Source organism: Pelophylax lessonae, assembly GCF_965119305.1.
Source record: "Pelophylax lessonae genome assembly, chromosome: 3".
In the NCBI taxonomy this organism is placed as follows: Eukaryota; Metazoa; Chordata; class Amphibia; order Anura; family Ranidae; genus Pelophylax; species Pelophylax lessonae.
The window spans coordinates 365,675,907-365,695,969 of NC_138770.1; positions in this window are offsets into that span (position 1 = coordinate 365,675,907).

The window sequence follows — 20,063 nt, forward strand, 5'->3', positions numbered from 1 at the left end:
CGCTACCCACGCTGGTTGCCAGACTTGATCAGCAGGATCACCTTTTGGGTCGGTTCGCCGTGGCGTTGCAAACCCTGCTTGAACGCACGGCTCATTTCGCTCCCGTTGCCGATGGGTCGGTTGTCGCTCCTGGGTCCGCTCCTACTGCCGCTCCGGTTGTTGCGCCAGAGTCTACCCCGACACCTGTTAATGCGCCTGCGGTGTTTCGGGGTATGACCGGTTCTGCCCCCCTTCCACAGCGCTTTGGGGGAGAGCCAACTCAGTGCCGAGGTTTCCTTAACCAGGTGGGCATTTATTTCGAGTTGCTGCCACATGCCTTTCCTACTGAGAGATCAAAGGTGGGCTTCTTAATTTCGCTGCTCTCGGACAAGGCCTTGGCCTGGGCCAGCCCTTTATGGGAGAACAACAATCCGGTGGTTGCCGAGTTTTCCGGTTTTGTTGCTTCTCTTCGGAGGGTATTCGATGTGCCGGCTCGTGCTGCCTCTGCTGCGAAGCTCCTTATGTCCATCAGACAGGGTTCACGATCCGTAGCTGAATACGCCATTGAGTTTCGTACGCTGGCAGCAGAGGTGGGCTGGAATAATGAGGCTCTGGTCGCTGCTTTCTCTCATGGTCTCTCGGATGCCTTGAAGGATGAGGTTGCAGCTAAGGACCTACCAGTGGAGCTCGAGTCTCTTATTTCTTTCTTGATTTTGATTGACACCAGACTCAGGGAGAGACCTTCCTTTAAGGAGAGTCTGCGGAGGCCTCCTAACAGATTGGCGCCTACCTTTGCTGTCCCACCCGTGCCTCCCTCTCCTCCCACGCCTCCTGGGGATGACTTGGCTGGGGGTGAACCCATGCAGCTGGGCTTTGCTCGCCTGTCCGAGGGGGAGAGGGTACTCCGAAGACGCGAGGGTCGATGCATGTACTGTGGTCTCGGTGGGCATTTTCGGTTGGTATGTCCGAACCGTCCGGGAAACGCTCGCACCTGAGATCCTGTCGGGGGCAGATCTTGGGTGGAGTCTCCTCGTCCCCGGTTTCCCGTGTTGACAAACCACTGATCACTGTTGTCCTCTCCTGGGTCGGGGGCTCAGTGACGACCCAGGCGTTGGTGGACTCTGGTGCTGGTGGTTTGTTCATTGATAGTGTGTTCGCTGCCGCCAATTCCATTCCTCTGCAGGCCCGAGGTTCTCCACTGGCTCTTGAGGCGATAGACGGCAGACCCCTTCTGCCGCCACACGTGACTCATGAGACCCTTCCAGTGGGGATAGCCATTGGTGCCGTTCACAGAGAGTCGGTCTGCTTCCAGGTTATTTCGTCTCCACACTACTCGGTGGTCTTGGGGTACCCCTGGCTCCAGAGGCATAATCCGACTTTCGATTGGAGATCGGCCGAGATCCTCTCGTGGTCACCGCAGTGTGGGGCTAGTTGCTTCCATGGGCCTGTCAAGTTGCTGTGTACTTCCTCGGACTCTCTGTTGCCTCCTGAATACGAGGAGTACCGGGATGTATTCGATAAGGTGCGCGCGGTTGCCCTACCTCCGCACCGCCCATACGATTGTGCCATCGAGTTACAACCTGGTGCCGTTCCTCCTCGTGGCAAGGTCTATCCACTGTCGGTAGCGGAGAATGAGGCCATGGAGGAGTACGTGAAGGAGGCGCTTTCACGCGGACACATTCGCAAATCCTCGTCCCCGGCAGGGGCTGGATTTTTCTTTGTGAAAAAGAAGGGCGGTGAGTTGAGGCCTTGCATCGATTACAGGGGTCTCAATCGCATCACGATCAAGAACGCTTACCCGATACCCTTGATTTCCGAGCTGTTCGATCGCCTTAAAGGGGCCACGGTCTTTACCAAACTCGACCTGAGGGCGGCATATAACCTCGTAAGGATCAAGGCGGGCGATGAGTGGAAGACCGCGTTTAACACCAGGACCGGTCATTATGAATCCTTGGTTATGCCCTTTGGGTTGTGCAATGCGCCCGCAGTCTTTCAGGAATTCATTAACGATGTTTTCCGTGACCTGTTGCAGCAGTGTGTGGTGGTCTATTTGGATGACATCTTGGTATATTCTGAATCCATGGAGACCCACATTCTGGATGTCAGACGAGTGTTGCAACGGTTACGTGAGAACAAGCTGTTCGGTAAGCTTGAGAAATGCGAATTTCACAGATCCCAGGTAACCTTCTTAGGTTACATCATTTCCGCTGAGGGGTTCTCCATGGATCCTGAGAAGGTTTCGGCTGTCTTACAGTGGCCCCAGCCCAGTGGTCTTCGCTCCCTGCAGCGCTTTTTGGGCTTCGCCAATTATTATCGGAAGTTCATCAGGGACTTTTCCATGCTAGCCAAGCCTCTCACGGATCTGACCAGGAAGGGCAGTAATTCCCAGGTCTGGCCGCTCGAGGCCATCCGAGCTTTTGAGGCTCTAAAGTCCGCCTTTGTGTCGGCTCCGATTCTGTCGCATCCCAACCCTGGGTTGCCCTTTGTCCTCGAGGTGGACGCGTCTGAGACGGGAGTAGGCGCCCTTCTGTCTCAGCGTAGAACACCAGAGGGTCCTCTGCTTCCTTGTGGGTTTTACTCCCGGAAACTGTCTTCCGCGGAGTGCAACTATCAGATTGGTGACAGGGAGTTATTGGCCATCGTGCAGGCCCTTAAAGAATGGAGGCACTTGCTTGAGGGTTCGGTGGTTCCGGTCCTCATCCTGACGGACCACAAGAATCTGACCTACCTTTCTGAGGCCAAGAGATTGACACCACGTCAGGCCAGATGGGCTCTGTTCTTGTCACGTTTTAATTACGTGGTCTCCTACCTACCCGGTTCCAAGAACATCAGGGCGGATGCCTTATCACGGCAGTACTCCGACCTGTCCAGGGAGGAATCGATTCGGTCATACCTCCGAATCAGATCCTGGCCGCCATTCGCACCAGCCTGACCTCTCCCCTGGGTGAGCAGATTTTGGCGGCTCAATCTGGTGCTCCCTCTGGGAGACCCAACGGCAGATGTTTTGTGCCTGAGGAGTTGCGCACTCGGTTGTTGCGAACCTACCATAACTCCAAGACCGCGGGGCATCCTGGAAAGAATCAGCTGTCCTGGGCTGTTTCACGTCTGTTCTGGTGGCCTTCCCTACGTTCCGACATCGCCGCATATGTAGCGGCATGCTCCGTTTGTGCCCAGAGTAAGTCCCCTCGGCACCTTCCGTTGGGCCTTCTGCAACCCATAGCCACCGGGGAGCGCCCATGGTCACACCTGGGGATGGATTTCATTGTGGACCTCCCTGCATCCCGAGGCCATACGGTCATTCTCATGATTGTGGATCGATTTTCCAAAATGTGCCACTGTGTTCCTCTCAAGAAGTTACCCTCTGCACAGGAGTTGGCCACGATTTTTGCCAGGGAGGTCTTCCGGTTGCACGGTTTGCCCAAGGAGATTGTGTCGGATCGGGGGAGTCAGTTTGTGTCCAGGTTCTGGCGCGCCTTTTGCTCCCAGTTGGGGATTCATCTCTCCTTCTCCTCGGCCTACCACCCTCAGTCCAATGGGGCCGCAGAATGATCCAATCAGGCCTTGGAGCAATTCCTTCGTTGCTATGTCTCCGATCACCAAGACAATTGGGTTGACCTCCTGCCTTGGGCTGAGTTTGCCAGGAACACGGCGGTGAACTCTTCCTCTGGGACGTCTCCCTTCATGGCCAATTATGGGTTCCAACCTGCCGTGTTACCGGAGGTATTCTCTCCCCAGGATATTCCGGCTGTGGAGGATCACCTTTCCGTCCTACGTGCTTCTTGGGTACAGATCCAGAAGTCCCTTGAGGTCTCTGCGCAGCGCCAGAGACTCCAAGCTGATCGCAGACGAGCGCCTGCTCCTTCCTACCAGGCCGGAGACCGTGTATGGTTGTCCACCCGCAACCTCAACCTTCGAGTGCCCACTCCCAAGCTGGCGCCTCGCTTTGTTGGTCCCTTCCGAGTGCTTCGCAGGGTAAACCCGGTAGCCTATGCCCTTGCGCTTCCTCCTGGCATGCGGATCTCCAACGTGTTTCATGTCTCCCTGTTGAAGCCACTGGTGTGTAATCGTTTCACTTCCTCGGTTCCTCGGCCTCGTCCGGTCCAAGTGGGCAATCGTGAGGAGTATGAGGTGAGCAATATCCTGGACTCACGCCTGGTCCGCGGTCGGGTGCAGTTTTTGGTTCATTGGCGTGGTTATGGTCCAGAGGAGCGTTCCTGGGTTCCCTCCGCAGATGTCCATGCTCCTGCCTTGCTCCGAGCCTTCCACGCACGCTTCCCTCAGAAACCGTTCTTTACTCCGCGGAGGAGGGGCCCTTGAGGGGGAGGTACTGTCATGGTCTTACCTTCTTGCTGTTCTCCTTCGTTTGACATGTGCTGGTGGCCATCTTGGTTTCTGGGTTTCTTGTAGCCTCCCACCCTGCGGCTCCTCCTTCCCACTGGGAGGAGCTGGATGCCTAGCTCATATATATAGGAGGTCTGTGGCTTCAGTTCCTTGCTTGGTCCTCCTGTGTTCACATGCTTCTAGACTGCTGCTGCTTCTGGTCCCTGATCCTGGCTTCGTCTGACTACCCTGCTGGTTCCTGATCTTGGCTTCGTCTGACTACCCTGCTGGTTCCTGATCCTGGCTTCGTCTGACTACCCTGCTGGTTCATGATCCTGGCTTCGCAAGGACTCTGCCTCGGTTTCGCCATCCGTTTGGACTTTTGCTTTACAGCTTGATTTTCAATAAAGCCTTCTTATTTTCACTTATCTGTTGTTGTACGTCTGGTTCATGGTTCCGTGACATGGGGGTACCTGATTGGAGCCATCAGCCACGTCAGCTGCAGGTAACCAGCATCCCCTGAAAACAAAAATAAATATACATTAGTTCTTCATATAATGTGACTTTAGATGACTCCTCAAAATGTGAGACAATGATGCATTTTTCTAAACAACCTGCTCATCTGTGTGCAAAAACTCATATGAAACATCTCAACTCTGTCTAACTGGCTAAATCACTAATACAAATGGAAAAAAGGACACACAAAGTGGTGTGTTTCTCTTGCAAGTTCCAACTTTTCCCATATTTTGTTCCTATTACATTAGCATAGGCATTACTTCTGGAATATATCTTAAACTAGAGTGATGAAAACAATATTGACTCACTTATGCAAAGTACTTTTGGGATATGGCAATACCATTGGAATCACTTTTATGTTTTGCTTGTGTGGCTTTAGGACCCCATTTACACATTGGTTAACCACCTTCATTTGACTCAAAGACAACTTTGGAAATTTTTCTGTTGTGAGCTGGTAGGCTGATGATCTGGTTGTGTGCAAACAGCCTGCCAACTCATAACACATACATTTTATGTAGGCTTTGCTTAAATCAGGGTGTACACCTATGTAGCTTATTCATATGTCTATGTAACCTTACAGTTTATGTTGTTGTCACAAAATAATACTTTACCAATAAGCCACCCTTCTGGCATTTGGCCCCTTTCAAACTCCTGGTACAGAGTACTGTTTTGTACCATCCCGGAATCATGGCACGACCCTAGGTGACCAGTGTTGGCACTCATTATGCGCTGTTTGGCGTCACACACCAATTGGACGTTCAGGGAGTGGTACTGTTTGCGGTTCCGGTACTCCATTTCGTGGCTCCTTGGTGGCCTGATGGCTATGTGGGTGCCATCTATTGCCCCTAGGATTTGCGGCATCTGTGCCTGCTGGTAGAAGCCCAACTTCACTTCATTCCACTCATTTTCATTCTGTGGCCAGTGGATAAAATCGGGCACTATATCCACTATGGCATCAATGACCAACATGAACACCCTTGAAACTGTGGGCTGGCTAATGCCCATTATACTTCCATAAGTGGCTTGGAAGCTGCCACGCCCTAAGATATACAAAGTGGCCAGCAATCTGGCCATGCCGGGCACCGCATTGGCCACGCTGTGTGTCCGCTGCAATTTTGTTCTCTATCAGCTGGTAGAGGTGTAGAATAGTTCCTCGCTCGAGCCGGAACTTCCTCCTGACATCAGAATCCCGCAGCTTGTCCAAATATATCCTTGGAGCAAAAATGCGTGGCTGGCGAGGTAAGGGCACATGGACTGGAGGTGCTGCTGCAGCTGCTTCCCCAGCACCTGCTTCCCCACCTTCTGCTGCCTCCTGTGCTATGGCCTCCTCAAACAGGGCACCGATAAAGGCTAACATCGCACCTTCTAAAACGCTTGGGTTTTGGTTCTCCATTTTGAGCGCGGTAATTCGCACATGCGCAGATATATATAGAAACGGCCGTTAATTGCCACACCTGTGAGCCAGCTATAAAATGAGCACATGGCCAATATGGCTGATGGATGTTATAGAGTTATCGATGGATGTTATAGATGGATGTTATAGATGTTATCTGCTAGCAAGACCCTGTGACCCACAACGTCCATTATCTTTAGGTAAGACAATTGTATCTCTCTCTCTCTCTCTCTCTCTCAAAATATATATATATATATATATATATATATATATATGTCTGTCTGTGTGGTCTTGCTCACCGTTATTGTTTCCTGAAGGAGATAATTTGTACTTATCTTGGGTGTGCTTTAGTTGTCTATGGTGAATCCCCTCCAACCCACAATACCTTAGGAACCCCTCAAGTGTCTTTTAATCATTGTCAGTTGGCCCCATGTGCATGTGGTTTTTACATGTGTTTTCTCATGTTTGGTAAAGGTGTGCAGTCTAGATTTGGCGTCTAAACCTGCCCCCTTACCTTCCCAGCTTCCAAAGACCCCATTTTTGTTTTCCTGCTAACTGTAATTTATTATGTGCACGTATGTAGGTCATGCGATTTCTCATGTAAGTTTAATGTTTGCAGCCTCCTTTTGCCTCTAAAATCTCCCACCACTACCACCACTAATAGACTTCGTTTGTGCCGTTAGGTAAGTGTTTGGAGGGCCTCGTGTGATGTTTGACCATATGCGTTTTGTAATTGTTTTTTTTTTCTTTGCAGCCTCCTAGGCTCACATTTGCCACCACCACCACCACCACCAGCAATAGACTTCGTTTATGCCGTTAGGTAAGTGTTTGGAGGGCCTCGTGTGATGTTTGACCATATGCGTTTTTAATTTTTTTTTTCTTTGCAGCCTCCTAGGCTCACATTTGCCACCACCAACACCACCACCACCACCACCACCAATAGACTTCATTTGTGCCGTTAGGTAAGTGTTTGGAAGGCCTCGTGTGATGTTTGACCATATGCGTTTTTAATTTTTTTTTTCTTTGCAGCCTCCTAGGCTCACATTTGCCACCACCAACACCACCACCACCACTACCACCACCAATAGACTTCATTTGTGCCGTTAGGTAAGTGTTTGGAGAGCCTCGTGTGATGTTTGACCATATGCGGTTTTAATTTTTTTTTTTTTCTTTGCAGCCTCCTAGGCTCACATTTGCCACCACCACCACCACCACCACCACCAATAGACTTCATTTATGCCGTTAGGTAAGTGTTTGGAGGGCCTCGCGTGATGTTTGACCATATGCGTTTTTAATTTTTTTTTTTTTTCTTTGCAGCCTCCTAGGCTCACATTTGCCACCACCAACACAACCACCACCACCACCACCAATAAACTTCATTTGTGCCGTTAGGTAAGTGTTTGGAGGGCCTTGTGTGATGTTTGACCATATGCGTTTTTAATTTTTTTTTTTTCTTTGCAGCCTCCTAGGCTCACATTTGCCACCACCACCACCACCACCAGCAATAGACTTTGTTTGTGCCGTTAGGTAAGTGTTTGGAGGGCCTCGTGTGATGTTTGACCATATGCGTTTTTAATTTTTTTTTTCTTTGCAGCCTCCTAGGCTCACATTTGCCACCACCACCACCACCAATAGACTTCATTTGTGCCGTTAGGTAAGTGTTTGGAGGGCCTCGTGTGATGTTTGACCATATGCGTTTTGTAATTGTTTTTTTTTTTTCTTTGCAGCCTCCTAGGCTCACATTTGCCACCACCACCACCACTAGCAATAGACTTCGTTTGTGCCGTTAGGTAAGTGTTTGGAGGGCCTCGTGTGATGTTTGACCATATGCGTTTTTAATTTTTTTTTTTTCTTTGCAGCCTCCTAGGCTCACATTTGCCACCACCACCACCACCACCACCAATAAACTTCATTTGTGCCGTTAGGTAAGTGTTTGGAGGGCCTCGTGTGATGTTTGACCATATGCGTTTTTAATTTTTTTTTCTTTGCAGCCTCCTAGGCTCACATTTGCCACCACCAACACCATCACCACCACCACCACCAATAGACTTCATTTGTGCCGTTAGGTAAGTGTTTGGAGGGCCTCGTGTGATGTTTGACCATATGCGTTTTTAATTTTTTTTTTTTTCTTTGCAGCCTCCTAGGCTCACATTTGCCACCACCACCACCAATAGACCTCATTTGTGCTGTTAGGTAAGTGTTTGGAGGGCCTCGTGTGATGTTTGACCATATGCGTTTTGTAATTGTTTTTTTTTTTTTTTCTTTGCAGCCTCCTAGGCTCACATTTGCCCCTACCACCACCACCACCACCAAAAACACGGCTTTGAAACCAAGCAGTGGCTAGCTTTGGTAAGTGTGTTCTGTAACTGTTCACTAATTATACTGTATATTAGAGCATTCTGCAACTCATGTTTTTTTCTGTTTTCTCTTCTCTTTCCTTTTTTCTCTTTTTTAATTTCAGATTGTGGCATTTTTGGCTATTTGCTGCTGCTGGACAGCCAGATTATCTGCCCACCTCGTGCTCCCATGGCCCCACCCACTGGAAGGCCTAGGAGAAGTAGTAGGGTAGCGGGTAGGGTGACCAGGGGGGGCAGATCGTCTGGCTCTGGTGTGAGGGAGGCTCCAGCTGTATCCAGGAGGGAGACCACCGTCTCCATCCCGGAGGAGGAAGCCGGGGGAGGTGTTAACACACCAAGTGGACAAGCTGCCTCTTCTCCCAGTAGTCCTGGAGAGGGTCCTTCCACCAGAGGCAGCTTGTCCATAATCCCCCGGCTTCCCCGTTTCTCCACCAATCAGAGCTGGGTACTGGTCCAGGCCTATATGGCCAGAAATGATCGTATACATGGGACCAGGGCCCAGACTACCTCTATCACTGAGAGGCGAAGATTGTGGGATGAAATCCGGGATGCCGTAAATGCACTGGGTGGTCAACGTCACCCGACTGACAGTGTGCGGAAGAGGGTCAACGACATCCGTGGGTCCATTCGGAATAAGCTAACTGCATGGGCTGCGGAGGGTCTTTATGACCGACAAGGTCGGCTGGATCCAAGTGCACAAGCTTTTGTCTGGAATTACGAATTACCTTTTTTGAGGATTCTTGGCCCCGAAACCATCTTTTCCAGAGAGGGCGTCGATTCGGATGCTTTGCGCCAAGGTAGGATATTAACTTGGATGTCAATTGTGTAACTTGTTGTGAAAAGATGAACTACTATCCTATGTGTGACATGAATAGACTTTTATACTTGGCCTTCCAATTGTCCTTTTTTCTTTTCCCCAACCTGCAATTTGTTCATCTGTAGCACGGATCTCAGCCCCTCCACAGCCCATGCAGCTTGGCGACCCAGACGGACTCACGGCTGCTGACATCAGTGATGACCCTCCTCCTGGCAGGTCCCATATCGTACTGTGCCAAACAATGTAGATGTATATTTTATCCTTTCCAAGATAGCTCATATTGCTATGTCCTCTTTACAGAAGATCAGCAGCAGGGAACCCCCCCAGTGCAGCAAGGCCTGGAGGAAGGTGTTGGTATGTATAGCAAATGTATCTTTTTAGGAATCTTATTAACCCAGTTAACGCACATGTCTTTTCTTTAGAAAGAGTGTTGCCTTTTAGATGTTTACCCTGCAAAACACCGTTGTCAGCATTAATAGGTGCCGTAATTAGTATTCAGTCCATGCCTTCTTAACCTTTGGGAGGGTTTTAGCAAGTGTCCTATGAGCCCAGGAAAGCACTTTTGAATGTTTGGCCTCAATGCTTAATTCCTGAAGCTAGGAGGGAAATATGGCCCTAATCATTACTGCATAAGGTTATGTACTAAACCTGTTTTTTTATTTCTTTTCAAATAACATCAGGCCCCTCTTGAAGGAGCAGCTGGAGTTGGATCAGGAGCTGGCGACGATTCTGCATTCAATGCTGGGGTATGTGATATAAGGGAACAAGGTGCACATGTAACATTTCAATGGTAGTACTGTTTTTGGCCTAGATGTGGCTTACATTGTCTGTGTTAAATTTGTGCAAGGACATTCTGAAGATGCACCAGCACAACAAGAGTTAGATCTTGAACGTCAGGGAATTATTGTATAATTTGGGGTGCCACAAACGTGGCAAAAACATCCTGGACCTTTAAAGTCCGGCCAGTCTTTGATTTTCCATGTCCAAATTCATGTGTGTCGTTTTGTTGGGTTGTCCTGTAGCCGAAATATGGCAAGATTTTATACAACATACGTAGATGTTGAAAGTCATTGGTGTAGTAACAGACTTAAAAAAACCAGAAAAAACCTACCAGACCAGGGTTAATTGTGAACAGCTTCATGTCGAAACTGTTTGGCCTTTGTGATATTAGTAATACCAACATAATATGTACACATTATCAGAAGTGTTGCTAGCTTGGATAATATTACAATGAACAAGTACTTATTAGAAGCACATCCAACTTTTCTAAGTTCTGCTTGGGGTGTTAAGTTGTCAAAATAATCTGAACTATTTAGTAATGATGTTTTCTAAAGATTTGGTATATTTCTTCTGATTTCAGGCAGCCTTGGATGCAGCGGGATTGTCACCTACCCCACCTCTTCCATCTCGGCTGGATGTGGCCCAGATGCTGCTTGCCGAGTATCGGCTCCAAAATGAGTCAAGAAGGCCTACTGATCAATCTCGAGAGTTAGTACGGTTGCTAGGGCTCATACAGGAATCTGTAGCAACGATGGCCAGAAATCAGACAAATTTGTTACAGGTTCAACAGGATATGCGTGACTGCTTGCTAAGGTTAGCAGACCAGCATCAACGGGATCAGCAAAGTGTCGACACTCAGGTGCTGGCCACACGCCAACGCCTGGTTGGAGCTGAAGATGCCCCATTGGCAGAGCCCTCCCAAACATCACAATCACCTGCCACTGCAGGTTGTGGTAGTGGGGGGGAGATGCCAGTGTCGGCCACTTGGCAGGCAGCTGGGGAGGGGACAATTCCTCCTGTAGCCACTCCCAGCACTTCACACTCCCTTCCAAATCTCACACCCCTAAATGAGCAATCCTCCTGCACCACCTCTTTGGGAACTGGTTCCATAATACCCCTTCCAACCGGCTACCATCCCCCCTCACCTTTCTCGCTTCACTCCTCCCCAGGACATTGCCCTCATTTGGTACCACACACACATCTCACTTCCCCCCGCACCGTGGCCCACACCATCAAAGAATCCAGCACAAGTCCACACACATCTTCACAACCCTTGCACCACCAGCAGCATCAAGTAGCCTGGGTGCAGCAGCCACAGCCAGAGCCGCAGCAACAGCCTCAGCCACAACACCTTCTTCTAATGGCACAATATTCCCAAAGTCTGAGGCTGACACCGGAGCAGACCGTCCTTTTGGCCCAACAGTTGCTGTCAGGAACTTTTCCAGGGTCCACCACACCGCATCAACCACCACCACCTTAATTTTATCTTTGTTTTATTGATTTGTGATATTTTTGTTATATATTAGTGATTGATACATGTGACCATTGGCCAAACTGTGGGGTCATTTTTTGGTTTAAATTGAGGGTGGCAGGATATGATTTCTTATTGTGATTTTTTTGAGATGCAATACAATTATCTTGAAAATGATTCGTTTGTGTTTGATCTTTGTTTTTTGGGGAGTGTTGGTGGCCAAGTAAGGGCCCTGGTTAATGTAGGCGTTTCTACACACGTGCTTCTCTATCTCCAAACATATGGTTTCATTTACATTTTCAAAACTCAATGTTCACATAATGACCCAAGAAAAGGTCTCCCTTCAAACTTAGCCTCAAAACAAGTCTCATGGATAACATAAACCAAAGCCAACATGCTAACAATTACAGACCACACCACTCAGAATCGACTAAACAAATACAACACAAAAGAGATTCGATGTGTACACCAAAAAAACTAATTTGTAAGAAAACATAAATATTTATTTTACTACAAAATGTAGGTATATAAAAATGTTGGCATTCAAAATATATTATTTCAATATATAAAGTTATAAAACTTGGGTTGCAACGTGCAACATAAAAACAAAATAAGACCAAACATCACTCCAATGGGGTGTAGTTCCGAACAAAGGGCTCTAAAGGGTCAGGATCAACCCCCAACTGCCACTCCAAGAGGGCTATCCGAGCCGCACATCACCTTAGATACTTAATGGCCACCTCCATGGTGAGGTGGGTGTGCCCTAGGTAGAAAAAGACATGAAAATTAGTTTTATGCAAAATGATCCAAACAAGGATTGTAATTAATGTGCCTCAACAAATATGCTTTGGAGTCTATTGGGTGGCTTTTCTCAACACTCTGGTGCAAATATGCTAAATTGCTGTTGTAAACCTTGAACTCAAACTTCCACAGCAAATTGTTCAAAAGGTTACACAAGATGGCTTGGAATGTTAGTAGCAGTTCCACCAAAGCTAAGTAAAAGGCTTTTCATGTCAACACAACCAATCATTTTGAAGAATGTAAGGTGTTGTGTTCAATTGGTCAACACGATACATGTGCACACATTTATCTCTATCACCATCGGAATTTGTGTAGAGTTCTCTCTCCCTCTTACTGTCTATAGATTGAAACAGACACATAGTAGAGACTCACCCATTGGAATTAAACAGCTGTGTTAAGAGAGAATAAAAAGTTTCTCAAAGAATGGACTCACGCTAACTGTAGGTTAGGCAGTCATGATAGGCAGTCATGAAAACGCTCTAACACCCACTCCTTCCCCTCCACACTTCCCTGAAAGTTTTATTTAGACATTGATACGGTGGTGATGCAGATTTGTACAGTGCAAGCTTCATGCTTCTGGGTGAAGCTTGTAGCCTTAAGGATACATACTCCATGCTTTTGTGCTGATTGTGTTTCTCAGGTGTTGTTTCTGCCTCAGCCCTGCCTGTTCAAAGTGTTGGTAACATCTCCTTTTTGGATGGCTGGGCAAAATAAATCAGGTTAAACTTACCCGCTCTAGCTTTTTTGGGACGAGAGCAGTCATGATCCTCCTCTTAATATGGCCCCTGTACACCCCTCTAGGCACCTCCCTCCTGTTGATTGACCCCACAGCAGGCAGCTTGCTATGGAGGCACATGAGATGAAGCCAAGCACGCTGTGCCTGTTCAGGCACTAGGCTGTGAGCCAGCCTGGCCCCCCTCCCTTCCGATGGTCTCAATGATTAGGAGTGACAGCATCAGGAGGCAATATTGGCATGCTGTCACCTCAGCTAAGGAGGAGGGGGAGTCCGGACCAGACAAGTATTTGGCCGAAATTCTGGCCAGTAATAAAATGGGCCCGGTAAGTCTAAGGGGGAATATGCTCACCTATCACTTGGAATACTAATGCATAGAATGCATTCACATAAAGAACCTGCTGCCTTTAGAACAACTTGAAGCCTGATCGGGGACATACACATGTAGCATTTCTCCACTTACTAAGTAGACACATTACAGCAAAAGCACACATAACTTACCATCAACAATGTTTTTTGGGCCCACAGAGCCTGATGGCATTTGGTCATGAGAAGCTGCACAAAAATAACACAAATTGTGAACTGGAATGTGGGACATTACCGGGGAAGAGTATTTATTAAAGGTTGTGAAACACACACAATGTTCAAGCCAAGCCACACACATTTTCAGTGTTGACTAAATCAGGACATGAGTTAATTAACATGGCCCCAAATAATTTAGAGGTCCAAAGCACACCATTTCCAATGTAGGGAAACTAACACAAATTTAGAGGAGGGTGGCTTGAGAAAGCTTAAAAATACTAACATGTCCAGTAATGCTCCCCAATACCACCTTCCAAACATGAAGGTTAAGCAAGAGTGTTTAGTGACCAACCTTCCTGTCACATGTAGCAAAACTGCACTTGCTTTGACTACGACTTACATTATCACAGATACACATCATCCTAGCACACACAATACATGTGATAATCACATTTAATGTACTTACAGTCTAGTTCAGGGGAGCCACACACAACTGTGGAGTAATCAGCGTCCACCCCTGGAGTGGGGGAGGATCGGGGAGACCCTGCATGGGGTGATGGTGTTGGAGATCCTAGAAACACAAAGACAAGAATACAATCCTTGAACAACAGCTATTTTATAAAGGCACACAGAAAGTAGTCCCTAAACATTGAAGGTAGTAGTTACAGTGGACTGGGTAAGCAGCGGCCCCTCTTCCCCAGTCCTCAACAACAAACATCCTCAATGTCAGCTGCTACATAACCCCAATAGCAAAATATATATATATTCCAGCCCTTATATTTCCAAGGACACATTGAACACACAAACACATGTAGAATACTTACTTCCCATTTGAGGAGAGCTGATGTCGCTGAGGGACAAATCGGCCTGCTCCTGCCCACCCACTTCCTCCTGGTCCTGCCCCGGGTCCAAATGACTTGGCCCTGCCTGCTCAGGCTCCTCTCTCGCTGAAGCTACATCAACCACAAAAGAAAACAAAACAAACAATCATTCCTCCAAGTTAGACCTAATACACAACACACCAGCACATCCACATTACTTACAGTGGGCCTGAGAAGGCTGAGCCTCCAGCTCCTCGTCACTGGTTTCTAAAAAAAAAACCATCACGATTTATACACTATTTATGGACACAAATAGGCAGCAACCTCTCATCATGCTAGCACCATACTCAATGCCCCTACAATTCAGAACATAGAAGTGCACTTACACCAATGAGATGCATTGACCATGTTTAGAAACAGGAGGCCGCCATAGGCGTCTCCCTAATTAGGCAAATTAGGCGGTCGCTTAAGGCCTCGCACCTACAGGGGCCTTGCGGCCAGTGGCGGAGCAACAACATTTAGAAGGGCGCAGTCAGGGAAATCTCCCAAGTAAAAGATTGTTTAAAATCTTACTGGTGGAGGGAGTTCACACACTGGTGGTTCCTGCTTGATTCACAAGGGATTGAGGCTGTCCTGTCATCACCTGGATATACTAATCATTACTTTGGAGCACTTTATATGAACATTTATGTTTCATCAGAGCACATATGATGGACACCATATTTTGTTGATAACACTTGTTGATTCATGTAATCACTAATTATTTTTGTGCACTTCTGGCGCAGCACGTTTTTTGATTTTTATGTTTTTGTTGTGAGGTGTGGACACAATTTGTGTATGCAGCCGGATTTATATATTGATTTATTCTAGCACATTTTATACACATTTGAATTTCACTTAGTCTTGCGCTGATAGTTTTTTCACTATATAGAAGTGCACTTATACCAATGAGATGCATTGACCATGTTTAGAAACAGGAGGCCACCATAGGCTTCTCCCTAATAAGGCAAATTAGGCGGTCGCTTAAGGCCTGGCACCTACAGGGGCCTTGCGGCTGGTGGCGGAGCAACAACATTTAGAAGGGCGCAGTCAGGGAAATATCCCAAGTAAAAGATTGTTTAAAATCCTCGGATATAAAAGTTGCAGCAGTGTGCTGCAGTCCCTTCACTGCGGCTGCCAGGTGTCTGTTGTCCGCTGACACTTACCCCACCTTCTCTGCCTGGGGATTGGCCGTCTGATCATGTAATCCTAAAATGTGGAGGAATCGGTGGGCGTTTACCTGCACCAGTAGGAAGTGACTGCCCGGTTAGCTCACTCTACTATCATTGGTTGTTCAAAAAAAGGGGGAAGTGTTTGGCGCTGCCAATATATGTGTAATAAATTGAGTTGTTATTAAAATGATATAACTGGTGTGTTATTATATGGTAAAAGTGCAGTAGTGTAGCAAAAAATCTCATAATCATATGAAACAGCATTGAATAAATATAAAATATATAAAAACACTGTAAATGGATAAAACTTGGTGCCTCTCAAGTGCAGGTGAGAAAAGTGATGTTGTGATACGTACAGTATGAGTGGTAAGCACCACCCAAACTAAATGGAGAAAGAAAATGTGCCCACGATGATTGAAGTATACAGATGTATATAAAGTGAGCAAAAATAAATAAATATGGTGCAGAGAATCACTTTACAGTGAAACAAGAGAAAAAAAAAAACCTTAAAAAGTATAGTAAAAGGTATTGGAACCCGGATTTATTTTGTTCTTGTTTCACTGTAAAGTGATTTTCTGCACCATATTTATTTATTTATTTATTTTTGCTCACTTTATATACATCTGTATACTTCAATCATCGTGGGCACATTTTCTTTCTCCATTTAGTTTGGGTGGTGCTTACCACTCATACTGTACGTATCACAACATCACTTTTCTCACCTGCACTTGAGAGGCACCAAGTTTTATCCATTTACAGTGTTTTTATATATTTTATATTTATTCAATGCTGTTTCATATGATTATGAGTTTTATGTGATTTTTTGCTACACTACTGCACTTTTACCATATAATAACACACCAGTTATATCATTTTAATAACAACTCAATTTATTACACATATATTGGCAGCGCCAAACACTTCCCCCTTTTTTTGCATATTCAGTGTATAATCCTTCGGGATTATATTCCGAAGTGGGCTGCAGCCGATTGATCTTTTTTAGTGCCCTTACCCTACTACCCTTCTCTATCCTAAGCGCGGATTTTTCTATAATATATCATTGGTTGTTGCTCTGGGAGGAGAGCTCTGCCCTGGCCCAGGAGCATACAGGTAACCAGGCCCGGACATGTCACTCTGTAGGCTGGTCATAGATTTGTGGTGTCTACTATGCAAAGGGGGTGAGTATCCCCAGGGAAGTTGGAAGAGTCCTAAAATGGTTGGTGGAGGAGGAGGAGAAGAAGGCCCTGGGTGGCTGGGGGAGAAGGAGAGGGCCCCTGGGTGTTTTCGAGAGGAGGAGAGGCCCCCATGACGCCAGAGTTAGTTGCCAGGGAAGAGAGTGGATCTGAGCAAGTCCTGCATATCTGACATCAAAGCCAAACATGGTGGAGCTGGAGCACTTTGCCCTACACAATGACAGCACCCGAGGTGGAAGGTGAGGGGTAGCGGGTCTTTGACATTATATATCATATGGACTCTGTACATTATTGGTAGTTTTGGTTGGAGTTGTCCTTTAGATGTTTAACTCTGTTGTTTTTTCCCCCGAGCTGTGAGGGACTGAGGAATGACAGCCCGCTATGCTGGGACTTATAGTGCCCTAGAATGTGGAGGACTGAGGAATCCTCAGTCCCTAACAGAGGGCACTACACGTTCCAGAATAGCAGGAAGTGCACTTATACCAATGAGATGCATTGACCATGTTTAGAAACAGGAGGCCACCATAGGCGTCTCCCTAATTAGGCAAATTAGGCGGTCGCTTAAGGCCTGGCACCTACAGGGGCCTTGCGGCCAGTGGCGGAGCAACAACATTTAGAAGGGCGCAGTCAGGGAAATCTCCCAAGTAAAAGATTGTTTAAAATCCTCGGATATAAAAGTTGCAGCAGTGTGCTGCAGTCCCTTCACTGCGGCTGCCAGGTGTCTGTTGTCCGCTGACACTTACCCCACCTTCTCTGCCTGGGGATTGGCCGTCTGATCATGTAATCCTAAAATGTGGAGGAATCGGTGGGCGTTTACCTGCACCAGTAGGAAGTGACTGCCCGGTTAGCTCACTCTACTATCATTGGTTGTTCAAAAAAAGGGGGAAGTGTTTGGCGCTGCCAATATATGTGTAATAAATTGAGTTGTTATTAAAATGAAGGCCCTGGGTGGCTGGGGGAGAAGGAGAGGGCCCCTGGGTGTTTTCGAGAGGAGGAGAGGCCCCCATGACGCCAGAGTTAGTTGCAAGGGAAGAGAGTGGATCTGAGCAAGTCCTGCATATCTGACATCAAAGCCAAACATGGTGGAGCTGGAGCACTTTGCCCTACACAATGACAGCACCCGAGGTGGAAGGTGAGGGGTAGCGGGTCTTTGACATTATATATCATATGGACTCTGTACATTATTGGTAGTTTTGGTTGGAGTTGTCCTTTAGATGTTTAACTCTGTTGTTTTTTCCCCAGAGCTGTGAGGGACTGAGGAATGACAGCCCGCTATGCTGGGACTTATAGTGCCCTAGAATGTGGAGGACTGAGGAATCCTCAGTCCCTAACAGAGGGCACTACACGTTCCAGAATAGCAGGAAGTGCACTTATACCAATGAGATGCATTGACCATGTTTAGAAACCTTAGTCCCCACAGAGGGCACTACAAGTCTTAGCATAGCAGGCAGTAGTTCCTCAGTCCCCTACAGAGAGCAGTACAAGTCCAAGCATAGCAGGCTTCGATTCCTCAGGGAGGAATGGCTGTGCACTATACTGGAATTTACAGTCACCTCTGTGGGGACTCAGGTATGGTAGCCTTCTGCAGTGGGACTTGTCGTGCCTAGACTGTGGTGGACTGAGGAAGGGAAGTGTAAGGGGGTCTCTGGAAGCTCTGATGCATGGGGGAGCTTTGGTGACCACAGAGTTCCCTTTTAAACCAGAGTCCCCAGCTTCCCCCCTCAAATCAGGGTTCCCTGAACTCTCCTTACATCAGAGTCTTCAGACTTCCCTCTTACAGTGTAGTGAGTCTGGAGACTCTGATGTAAAGGGGGCTCTGTGAAATTTGATTAGAGATTTGACATTTCTACAATTAAAATGTTTCAACTTACCATCCACAATTCTGAGTTGCTCTAGCGGCTTGCTCTCCGGGACGTAGCGTTGTCACTGTGCACCAGAACAAATGTAGAGTTGTCACAGTGCACCAGAACAAAAGTAGCGTTGTCACTGTGCACCAGAACAAATGTAGCGTTGTCACTGCACCAGAACAGATGTAACTTTGTCACTGTGCACCAGAACAAACGTAGCGTTGTCACTGTGCACCAGAACAGACGTAGCATTGTCACTAGTGTTGAGCGAACACGGACTGTATTATTCGTGTTCGTACCGAATAATTGGATTTTTTGTACCCAAACACGGACACTTTACTGTATGTTCGGGTAAAAATCCGGTCGTTTTATTTCCGGGTTTTGCATGCTTTGGCGCTCTTTTCATGGCGGGCTTTCAACAGCCAATCAACAATCGTTTAACTGGTGTGCCTTAAGCCATCCCAGCCATGCCTGCAAATGTCTCAGTAGCTGTGATTGGCCGTCTGAAGCATGTGACCAAGTCTTTATAAGTTCCAGACAGCCGCAGCGTCTTCATTCTGCTGCTTAGATCAGGGACAGAGCACACATCAACGTGCTGGCTGCTGATTAGGGAAAGACAGGCAGGAAAAAACCATTTGTGTCCGGATAGAATTGAGGGACAGGTCGGAGTGTTTAGGCAGGGCGAGTTGTAGGCATTTTAGGGATAGAGTCTGCTGAATTATAGGGTCAGTGTCTTCTACAAAGTACAATCGATATTGCTGTGTGGGGGGTGGGGTGACTCTGCACTCAATCCTGATCTACGATCTCTTCTCAATCCTGTTAGGGAGAGGCTGCTGCTGCTGAATTTTAGGGAAACTGTGTTCTACAAACTACAATCGATATTGCTGTGTGGTGTGGGATAGGAGATAGGCAGGTGTCAGTGATCCACATCCATTTTTCTGTGTGTGAGCTGCAGTGAACACAATCTTTTTGGGCTGCAGTGAACACAATCTTTTTGGGGTGCAGTGAACAACATCCTTTTTGGGGTGCAGTGAACAAAATCTTTTTGGGGTGCAGTGAACAAAATCCTTTTTGGGGTGCAGTGAACAACATCCTTTTTGGGGTGCAGTGAACACAATCTTTTTGGGGTGCAGTGAACAAAATCCTTTGTGGGGTGCAGTGAACACAATCTTTGTGGGGTGCAGTGAACACAATCTTTTTGGGGTGCAGTGAACAACATCCTTTTTGTGGTGCAGTGAACAAAATCCTTTTTGGGGTGCAGTGAACACAATCTTTTTGGGGTGCAGTGAACAAAATCCTTTG